The following is an 11,070-nucleotide window of genomic DNA, read 5'->3' as shown; positions in this document are numbered from 1 at the left end:
CTGTTGAGATTTCCCAGTGCTGTCGGGTGGAGTCTTAGGTAAGCGCGCTTACATCACACGTCACTTTAATGCACATTTCTCACTTTATGGGTATTTTTCTAATGAAATTAATATTTGCTGTTTATTTTATTTGTATTTTAGACTATGAAAATCATAGACCAAAAGCAAATTCAAGTGATTTTCTTATTTGAGTTCAAAATAGGTCATAAGTGACAACTTCCAACAACAACGCATCTGACCCAGGAGCTGCGAGTGAATGTACCATGCAGTGGTGGTTCAAGAAGTGTTGCAAAGCGGACAAGAGCCGTAGAGCTGAGGGTCGTAGTGACCGGCCATTGGAAGTAGACGGCATCCAACCGAGAGCAGTCGTGGAAGCTGGTCCTCTTGCAGCGACTCGAGAAGTTTCTGAAGGACTTGGGCCAGCTGTTCGTGTCACTCGCCTTTGAAGCACATTGCAAAGGTGAAAAGCTTCAATAAGTGGGTGCCTCACGAGCTCACTAAACATTTCTGAACCATCTGTTTTGAAGTGCCGCCTTCCCTTACTCGGTGCAGCAGTAAGGAGCCCTCTCCCAGCCGGGTTGTGACATGCAGTGGGAAGTGGATTTTATCCGACAGTGGCGGTGGCCAGCTCAGTGCTTGGACTGAGAAGAAGCCCCAAGGCACTTCTCAAAGCCAAACTTGCACCAAGAAGAGGCCATGGTCACTGGTGGAGTCTGATCCACCAGTGGCGAGACCCTCACGTCAAGATCGACATGCCCGCAGCAGACGTTGGTCAGCAGGGAGGGCCCAGTTCTTTGCAGGACCACTCCTGACCACGTGTGGCAGAGCCAGCGCTTCACGGTGGACGCTCGGGCTACACAGTTGTGCCTCGTCCTCCTGTTCACCCACACCACGTCTTCAAGCTCCTGGACAGCTTTTTGTAGGGGAAGCGCTTCCACGGCCAGCAGGACTCAGAAGATGCTTCCACACGTCTGCTGAATGCGGAAGCCTGAATTTTTGTGCTACAGGAGTAAACAAACTTATTTCTCCTTGGCAAAATATGTTGATTGTAATGGTTCCTGTTTTGATGAATAGAGATGTGATCTTAATTACAATGATTTAAAGTTAAAGGTCCGAACCCACAGTTGCTTTTGCACCAGTGTGTAATTAAAATAACGACATCTTTGTATTTGAAGGTGCTCTGTCGTGACTCAGGAAAGTTCATGTTAAGTCTTCGTAATTGGGTGTTTGACAGGGCACATCTCAATTTGGACGAGTGACATTTCAGTGCTCAGTGGTCAGTGTAGCAGATGGCCACATCCTTGGGTTTTAATTAAGCACTTTGTTCTTAATTAAAGCTAAGTAAGGTGCCAGCAGGTGGTGTGGGGGCGAAGTCGCTGCACTCCCATGTGGCCAACCGTGGTTCAAGTTCTGGGCCCGGTAGCTTGAAACTCAAGCCAGGAGTGCACTTGTGTGCACCCAGAATCCTGAGAGGAGAATGGGGAGAAGGGATTGTGGTGTGGCCATCCCCCTGGGGGGTGACTTCTCGCTTTCTGTCTGTCCAGCAAGGGCGCACCCTTGTGGCAGAAATCTCGGGGGGGGGGTGGTAAAAGCTAAATAAAAATCTTGTTTTGAAAAAAGTCTGCCAGAACCAGAACTTACAGCGAGGAGGCGCTTTTCTGTGTCTTGCTTGTCCTCTCACCCAGCCTCGTGCTGGGCAGCAACACGGTCCTGCTGCTGCTGCTCACCGTCGGTGTTGCCACTTAATCATTCATTTTTCTAGTAAACCTCATGGGCTCAGTTTTTCTGATGCAGCCAGCACCTGAGCAGATTCAGATCCGATTTTGGTGTGCAGCTCTGTCTGCACTGCTTCCTTTACTGTCTTCCAGTCTAACCCAGCTCTGCAGTAAATCGTGTGAGTAACTGTTTAGATTTCCTAACTTACAAAGTAAATTTGTCTTTTTTAAATCAGGGAAAAGCCTCTGACTGTATTCACCTGGCGGCTTGTGGTCGGCCAAGCTGCTGCTTCCCTGTTTGCCTACTTGTTTCTTCGGACAATCCAGACTGTTTTTAGCCTCTTGTATGCACATTGCTCCAAATTCTTGAGTACTTGTAGTTCCTGTTTTCTACATTGCATCCTCAGTTCCCTTAAAGTTGAATGGCAACCTAGAGTCTTTTCTGAAGTATTTATTGAAAAACAAATTTGAAACCTGTCTTAGTCATTATGAGGCTAACAGAAATACCTGAGACCTGGTGATTTATAAAGAAACAAGGTCTACTGACTCGCTGTTCTGGTCTGGGACGCCCGGAGGTCTATCGCGGCATCAGGCCAGCTCACGTGGCCAGCAGAGGCTCTGCAGAGGGTGCGCACACCCTCTTGTATGGCTCTGGGGCTCGCAGGAATCAACCCCTTCCCGTGAGAGCTGGCACTCGTGGGACTTCGTAACGCAGTGTGGGCTCCATGCCGCAGTCACTGTGCCCCAGTGAGACTCAGCCCTCCGTTAACTCAGGTTGGTCATTTGTGTCCTACGGGTGTGTGCAGTGCATGGACGTGGGAAGTAACTTTGTTAGTTTTCATAAAACAGTAAACCGTTAAGGGGCTAAGGACGAGGGTTTCCGAAATGGTAGAAAGGATCGATTTGGAAAGAATCGTTTCCCTGAGCTTCCGTCATTGTAACCTTGGAGATCACTCATTTTCCCTTTCCCAGGTGGAAGTCTGTGAGACCGCGAGGTTATCTGTCCTCAGATGTCTGCTCTGTATGTGTTTATGGAAGGTGTTGTGGTGTTTATGTAACGGTGGTTTATGGACACAGTACAAATCGTCAGCATAAAGTTGGTACGTGACTATGGAGATGTGCCAGATTACTTCTGTAGAGCAAGGTCGCACGTCATGCGAAGTAGAGAACCCAGTACCCCATGTTAAATCTTAACGTTCCTTGGGTGGGGAAAGAGGAACCTCAAAGGTGACCGGACTCTTGAACTGAAAAGGCCATGGGCTAAGAAGTAAAGCCAGTAGAGAGGTGTTGCCAAATGCAACAGAAGAGGAGGCGTTGGAATAGTGAGGGACTGTTAGACGGTGAGTCGAGAACAATGAAACAGGAAACGTACATTGCTTTTGGCAACGGGGAGGTACCGGGTGACCTTGACGGGAGGTGGGTCAGGGGCGGAGATGGCTGCCGTGTCGCAGTAGAAAGTGACGAAGATCGTGCGAGTGGGACAGCTCCGTGGTAGACTGCTCATTCAAGTGTGTTTTGAGGAAGGAAGAACTCATAGAGCAGTAATTAGAGGCATGTTTGGGTTTTAGATGGGAAATACTATTTACAATACTAAGTAAGGAGTAATTTTTCTGAATCAGTGATATCTAAGATTCTTTCATATGTTGAGTTGAATTAAGCTGAGAGATTTTAGCAACAACATATTGAGACAGATGTATTTGATAACCAAATAGGATGGGCTTGTTTTGAATCACTGAATATGAACTCTCAGTTTATCTTCTTTTTCCTTTAAAAACTATTTTCCTAATCATGTTCATCACTAAAATAGGGCATTTGTGGCATTGTTACACAGTTTAAAAGAATGATTTTACCCCCCATCATGAGATTTCTCAAGTTCTACCGTGTGCTAACTGGTTGAGGTATAATTCTGCTTCTTCCTCGCTGGAGTCTGAGCTGGAAATAGACTTAGGGACCAGGAGTCCACCCAGTAGCTTTGTAATGGGAGGCTGGCGTGGAGATTCTAACTGGGACAGAATTTGCCACTGGAGCTTCTTTCTCCCTTGCCTCCTGGGTTTAACTCAGCCAGCCGATCAAAAGCAGTGCAGCTACTGGCCTCTTTCAGAACACAGGGAGCCTCGCCGAGCTTACCGTGCCGTTTGCTTGTTGAGAGAAACGAGCAGAAGCCTTCCTGTGAATGGAAAGTGACTCCTCAATGCTGACCCGCCCTGGTGGGGACAGTTACAGGACGCTGCCGACATTAGTTGTCCTCCCTTGGAGAGAACAGGGCAGAGACTTGTTTCAGAGTAGCTCCCTGGCGAATGTGAAGTGTTTGTGGAAGCACTCTTGTTAGAGCTGGAACTGGGTTGGATCAGAAAGCTTACTGTCGGAGCCAGCGGGTGGTGTAGTGGGTAAGGTGCTGGACTCCCACGTGGCTAACCACAGTTGGCACCCGAGCCCTGGGCCTGGCAGCTTGAAAGATCACCCCAGGCGCACGTATGTGCATGCCTTCAATCCAGATGAGAGTGGAGGAGGAGGGTGGCAGCACGGCCAACCCCACCCCAGGGTGATTCCTCACTTTCCCTCTCACTGGTGCTCGCTGGTGAGCACACATTCCCCGTGGCAGAAACCTTAGAAGCAACAAAAGCAAAAACTCCTTACTGTTTATACTAAGAACAGGGTTTGTACCTTGCGTCTTAAACTGATGAGAACACATAGCATCCTTGATCTCAGCCAGAAGGCTGAGAAGGCATAGAGCATGTGTTTTAAAAGCTCCGGTGGTTGGGGGTGCTGGAATTAACCAGTACAGTTCTGAAGTGAGGGAAAGGCAGAGGAGGGAGCAGTTCATTCTCACCCGAAGGATCCAGAGTGGCTGGGCGTCACAGGACTGACGGAAGCAGGGCTTGGCGAGCCTTCCGTGAGGAGCAGATAGGAGACGGTCCAGGCCTCGTGGCCCATCTCGTCTCTGCTGCATCTTCTTGCCTCTGCTGTGGCGCAGAAGCAGTGAAAAGTGAGAAGCGATTATGTGCGTAGTGTGTACACTTTCTCTTCTTTGCAGGGTAGGGGTTTTCCGATCCCTGTAAGTGTAAGTGCAGGTGATGCTGTATTCCGAAGTCCCGCACCGCGGTGTCATTGGAGTGGAGGGTGGTAGAAGCCCGGTAGGGCTGGCCAGCCTGTGGCCCCTACCAGGAGAGCACAAACCTTCGCAGCTTGGTGTTTTAAGCTGGTCAGATAAGGCAGCTTCTTTTCGTTTGGAACATCTGTTGTTGGTTCAAGTTTGCAGGTTTTCATTTGCAGTTATTCTCAGAAGCTCATACTGAAGGAGCCCTTTCAGATCAAAGCTGGGGGAATGAGCAGTCTGCTTCCGTCTACTGTGAAGGCGCTGCGTGGCGGACGCACTGTCAGATGGCGCTCTTCTCTTCAGCCTGGGCTCTGAGCAGCTTGAAAAATAAAGCGAGGAGACAGATGAGAGGGAGAGCTTGGTGGCAGTCGGGCGGTGTGCACAGCCCAGCCCCACCGTGGCCTGCCGTGGTCTGGGCACACCAGAGACCCAAGCGAGTGCGTGCACTTTGCAGGGTTGGCCCCCTTGTCCACGCCCACGGCGGGACAGCAGACCGAGCTCTGTCTGCTTGGTTACTACCGGAACCTCTGTCGGTGGCACACTACTCCCCGGGGGCGGAGGCTCGGGGTGCGCTGTGGGAGCACGCTTCCTCAGAGACCAGGCGCTGTGACAGGTGTCACCGGCCCTCTCAGTGCAGGCTGGTGCCTGCAGGGTGGGGCCCAGGTGCGTACAGGACACAGTGCAGCTGTTACTGTACTGAAAACAAGTCACAGATACCTGTGCTGGGTATTGTCTAAACATGTTTCTCATCTTTAGAACAACCAGTTTTTAAACTCAAACCTAGTAGTTTTTTTTTTTTCTTTCATGTTTAATTAACTAGATTTTCTGCAGACCAACATAAATACTTAAGTATAATAAAATGCGTGTTTGGCTAGAAGAGAAAGACAAGGTTCTCTTTTGTATCGTAGTTGGCAGCGGCCCCAGCAAGGGTGGGTGTGCACTCTCAGTGGGGTGTGCTGGAGGCAGAGTGGGCCCGTTAGGGCGAGTGGAATGTCAGAGCCTGGAGAATCCGTGTGGTTGATGGGGCCGCGCGTGGTGGGGAGCAGCCCTGTCTATGCAGGGGCATGCCGGCACTGGCTGTGGGAGCCCGAGAGACTGCACGAGCTGTGGGAGGGGAGCTGAACCAGCGCGCATGAATAGGGTATATATTTGGGGTGAGATGCGGCCCTACATGAACTCTCAGGGACTCAGCAGGCTCGCAGCGGGCATCTTATCTGTATAGTATGTAACCTGGCGTGAGTGTACAGGGCTCGGGTCGGGGGAGGAGGGAGTTCATACACGGAGGCACCTTGAGTGCAAGGAGTCAGAGCCGCAGGTAGGGGAGGAACGCACCTGTCTCAGGGTAGGGTCAGCACATTGTGAAATGGAGAGGCTGAGCCAGGAGAGAGGATGTTCTGCTAGGAGGGGTGCCAGGAATGAGGAGTAGGTGTCCCGGGCCTGTGGAGTAGGGCTGGGAATGGCGAGGAGTGTCCGTGTGAAGAGGGGGAGATGGTGCCGCAGGAGGTCGGTTACCCACCTGAAGGCTGATCACGTAAATGCCAGTAAGTGCTAAGGACTGTGGGAGCTGGGTTTCTTACTGTCTGAGAGAGATGCATGTAAACGTGGAGAACCAGAACGCTGTCCGTAGTGCTGGGCTGGGAGTGAAGCATTGATGGGAATTGCTTTGGTGGTTCTACATCTGTAGAAATGCGGCAAATGTGTGCACACTCGTGCCTTCTGGGCCTCGGAGTAATGACACTCCAGCAGGGCTGAGCAACTATGTTAGTTTTCTGATTTTAATGATAGGTTTTGTAGAGAATTTCTTAACAAAAATATTTTATTAAAGAATTAAAGAGTGGGGAACCAGCAGTTAGCGTAATGGCTATGTCGCTGGACTCCCACGTAGTCGACCGCGGTTCGTGTCCCGGACCCGGTGGCTTAAAACTCATGCCGGTTGCGTGTGCGTACGTGCCCAAGGTCCTGAGAGGAGAATGGAGGAGAAGGGATTGCGGCGTGACCATCCCCCCTGGGGGGTGATTTCTCGCTTTCTGTCTCTATGTCTCTCTCTGTCTGTCTGGCGAGTGCACGCACCCTATAGTGAAAAACCTCTCCAAAAAAAAAAAAAAAGAATTAAAGAGTGATGTAGGTCATTGGCTCTCAAAGTTAGAAAAATAAAGTTCTTACCACATTTAAAATGTTTTCTATAGTTAAAGTATTTATTTATATTTAATTTTGCTATAGGGTACTTGTGTTTGCCAGGGGATGGCTGTGGGTGGGGATGGCCACTCTCCGGATCTCTTCTCTAGTCTCCTGGAGATTTGGGGCACGCATGCACATGCCCCACCGTGTTTTTCCAGCTGCAGGGTCTGGTACACCATCCGCACAGTCGGCCATGTGGGACCTAGCATCTTAACTTCATGCCACCTGCTAGCCTAAATTTGAATCAATGTAAGAACAGCATCAGGGGACAGACAGTGGCCCAAGTGGTAAAATGGTAAAACATGACGTTCCGCAAAGCTGGTCCGTATGAGAGGGCTCCGGGTCACATCCCCGAGCCGCCCTGTGCTCCTCGTGTCTATAAGGGACACGTACTTACAGGGACAGCAGATGGCATAATGTTTATGTCATTGGGCTCCCACAGGCTGACTGCGGTTCAAGTCCTGGACCAAGAGGCTTGAAACTCATGCCAGGTGCGTGTATGTGCACGCCCAAGATCTGAGAGGAGACTGGACTGGCGTGGCCATCTCTGGGGGCGGGGGTGATTTCTTGCTTTCTATCTGTCTCTCCATCTCTCTGGCAAGTACATGTGCCCTAGAGTAAAAGTCTCTCTTTTTAAAAAGGTGTACTTATTTATTCGTTCTATGAGAAGAGACAAAAGAGACGCAAGTACCCCCCCCCCCCAAGGTCTGGACACAGCCACAGTCCACTCAGGCCGAGCAAAAACTCTCCAAAAAAAAGAAAAGGCAATGTCTTTAGCACATACTATGTCTTCATGCGTAATTACTTTCAGCCCTTCAAACTTACATAGTTGGGGACCAGCAGATAGTGTGATGTTTAGGTCACTGGACTCGTAGTTGACCACAGTTTGAGTCTCGGACCTGGTGGCTTAAAACTTACGCTGGGTGCATGTGTGTGCATGCCCAAAATCCTGAGGTGAGTGGAGGAGAAGGGATTGCGGTGTGGCCATCCCCCTGGAGAGGTGATTTCTTACTGTCTCTCTCTGTCTCTCTGTCTCTCTGGCAAGCACATGTGCCCTATAGCAAAAATCTCTCAAAAAAAGAAAACTACATAGTCACCAATATATGTTGTCCTACAGATGTTTCGGCACTAGAAATTGCCCTTCGAATTCACGGTCGCTGGTATTTCAGTGTTTACCATGTAGACACTGTACCAAGTTTGTATGGATCTCAGGTTCTGACATTTTCATTTCTACATATGACTTGGTACAGTTTGTATCTTCCTTTCTCAGATGACAAACAGGCTTTGAGGGGCCAAGTGACTTGCCCAAGGTTTCACATGGAGCAGTGTGAAGAATGACTGGGCTTCAGGTGCAGATCTGCTGCTCTACGAGTCGTCACGTCTGGTCAGACCTCATGACAGTGAACAAGTCTGATCCTTCCTGGTCACATTGCCATGTCTCAGACTTAGTAGTACTTTTGTAGTTTCAGAAACCTGAATTTGAGGGATGGGAAGAAGAGAAGCGGGACTGCTATATTTGCATGCATATGTAGAGTCAAGTGTTCTCCTGGGCTAGGTCAGAATGGCCCTAAATTGGCTCTTGCTGTTGAGAATGGGTGTTGGCAACACAGAGTCAGTGGGCAAGGGCTTTTCACAGCACAGGTTGCCAGGGTGGAGTTTGGGTCTGGATGTCGAGTTGCCCTCTCTCCCAGTTCCAGGCTTGATGAGCATTACTTTCCATCTTTTGTGAACTTCCCCCCAAAATGTGATTATCAAATGGAGTATAACCAGTCGCAGTTTTCAACCCTCTTTCGTCTGTGCCCCCAGCACTGCTTTTTCATATTGGTAATTTGCATGGTGTCGTTCACACCCTGGTGATTGCCTGCGTTTCCTCCTCTGTCTTGTTATTCCACCTTTCGGTATTTTATCCGGGTCTAACTGTAGCTGTAATTGGGGTCCACTTTCCCTATGAGCACACAGTAGCTTGCTTATCTAACTCTCACTTTTGTCCTTAATCTGAGCTCTGAAATCCTTTCATTCTGTCACAGAGCGGATTTCTGCCGACCCACTTACTTCTCAGACTCCTTCTAGGATTGCACCCTTCATTTTATATCAAGAATAATAGGATCTCCAGTGTTGAAGAAAGCGCAGCCATTTACAGTAATGTCCCATGGATTTTCCGTCATTATATTCTCAGTAAACACGGGTTCGGCGTGTAGTTTTTTTGGACTCAGGTGTTAGGTGATCACCATGAAGCACATTCTGGGGCAGACAGGCATTCCCGTAGCCAGGGTAGATGCTGTGACAGGAGCCTGTGCAGTTCTGAGTCTGGTGTGAAGGGGAATGGTCGGTTTCCTTCTGTGGGTCTGGGAACAGTCAGAGGAGAAAAGAGAGATAAGAGCTGAATCATGAAGTAGTAGAAATGGGGAAGGGAGAAAGAGTATTAAGAGTTACAATAAACCGATTTTAGTCATTGATTAGCTTTGGGGATACAGGAAGGAAAGAGAGTGGAAGGTCATTTCCAGGCCTCTGTTTTAGAGTCCTGAGTGGATGGAATGAACCGTGAGGCCATTGTCCAGGATAGCATTAGAGTGTCCTGTATGTATTCGTGTTTGTGGTGGTGAAGTTCGCGTAGAGGTGCCCCCTTACATAAATGAGCACATTGGAGTTTCCCGGATTGTTTTGGAGTCAGTCATTGGTAGGGTATACACAAGGGATCTTGGTAAACCCATCACACACAGAATGGCCCTCCCTCCGACTCATTCCTGTAAATCCCATGCTTTGATCCTTCAAGGGCTCCTGCTTCCGTTGCATGTAGTACCTCCTGCATTCTTGCATTTTTTTAGAACTTTATTTCATATAAGAGAAGAGAGAAGGGCTACCCTTAACAGAGATAGGGTCTCTATCCCTCTGTTCTTAACATTTGACGATCTGTGGGTGGCTTCTGACCTTGTTTATTATATGTGTGCTGTCCCCTTCCCCCAAGTTTGATCACTTCTTGTCAGGAAAATTTGACCTATTGTAGATAGACTAAGTAATATTATATTGTATTTTTTGTTTGAAATGTTGAATAATTTATAATACATGTAAATAATTTGAAATACCACTTCGAGGAACTTCTTACCGATTATGTTGGAGTTGGTAGAGTGAGTGCAGTACAGTTCAGTGTAAGCCTTAGTTCCTCCTAGCTTTGACATACAGCAATATCATCTTTAAAAAACAAAACACTTTCTTGACCTTCATTTTCTGTACCTACTGCCATTTACCAGACTACCTCAATATTTGATTTACCTGCTCTTTTTCCACCAACTTACGTGTGTCTCAGGTATCCTAAATATACTGTATCTGAACTTTACTCTTGATCTCTACCAGATAGGAAATCTGTTCCTCAGGTATTTTTGGTGTATTACTTCCGACCTAGGTAATTCGTGAGTCAAAGACCTGAAAGTAATTTTTCACTTACCTCCCTTTTCATGCTGTACCCAGTCCAACAATTATTGTTGATGTTTCCAAATAGATTTTTTTAAAGAATTATTTATTTTATTTATTTATTCATTTATTTTAATTTGACCAGAGGGAGAGACACAAAGAGAGAAAGAGAGAGAGGGAAGTGAGAAAGCAAGCCACCAGGTCTGGGACTTCCAACCGTGGTCTGCCATATGGGAATGTCCAGTGCCCTAAACCACCATGCCACCTGCTAGTCCCTCCAGATAGATTTTATATCCCTCCATTCCCTCCATTTCCATACCAGTCTAAGTCAACTGTGCTTAACTAGACTACTGCAAAAATTCTTGGTTTCCCAGTCCTCTCTCACTCTCTGTTTTAATCTTCCATGCTATAAATAAAAATATCCGATAAGGCATTTGTTGCACTCTGAACCCTTCAATGACTTCCTTTTGTACAGAAGCATGGATGGTGTGTTCTGGTTTGGAACATTGTTGTAGCACTCCAAGAAGTTGCAGTGTGGCAGAAACCATGGGCGTACAGAACTTAGCTTGTCATAGTATGAATGTTTTGTTGTTGTTACTTAGACCTAAGGAATTTGGTGGTTATTTGATATCAGTTAAGATGAAGTGGACATTTTTGTTGGTTATTTAAGAG

General features: G+C 47.9%; 1 protein-coding gene across 3 annotated transcripts in view; it reads left to right on the top strand.

The window, feature by feature from the left end:
• The first annotated feature begins 349 nt into the window (after nucleotides 1-349).
• LCORL (ligand dependent nuclear receptor corepressor like) overlaps nucleotides 350-11,070 on the top strand; it is a 104,684-nt gene continuing 93,963 nt past the window's right edge. For all 3 annotated transcript variants that reach the window (XM_014592455.2, XM_027776652.1, XM_027776656.1), the window contains exon 1: nucleotides 350-460. The gene's annotated coding sequence lies outside the window, so the exon portion shown is untranslated. The remainder of the gene's footprint in view (nucleotides 461-11,070) is intronic.

The sequence above is a fragment of the Tupaia chinensis genome, unplaced genomic scaffold, assembly GCF_000334495.1.
Source record: "Tupaia chinensis unplaced genomic scaffold, TupChi_1.0 Scaffold000695_1, whole genome shotgun sequence".
NCBI lineage: Eukaryota > Metazoa > Chordata > Mammalia > Scandentia > Tupaiidae > Tupaia > Tupaia belangeri.
The sequence above is the reverse complement of the archived record's forward strand: the minus strand, read 5'-3'. Positions and strand labels throughout refer to the sequence as shown.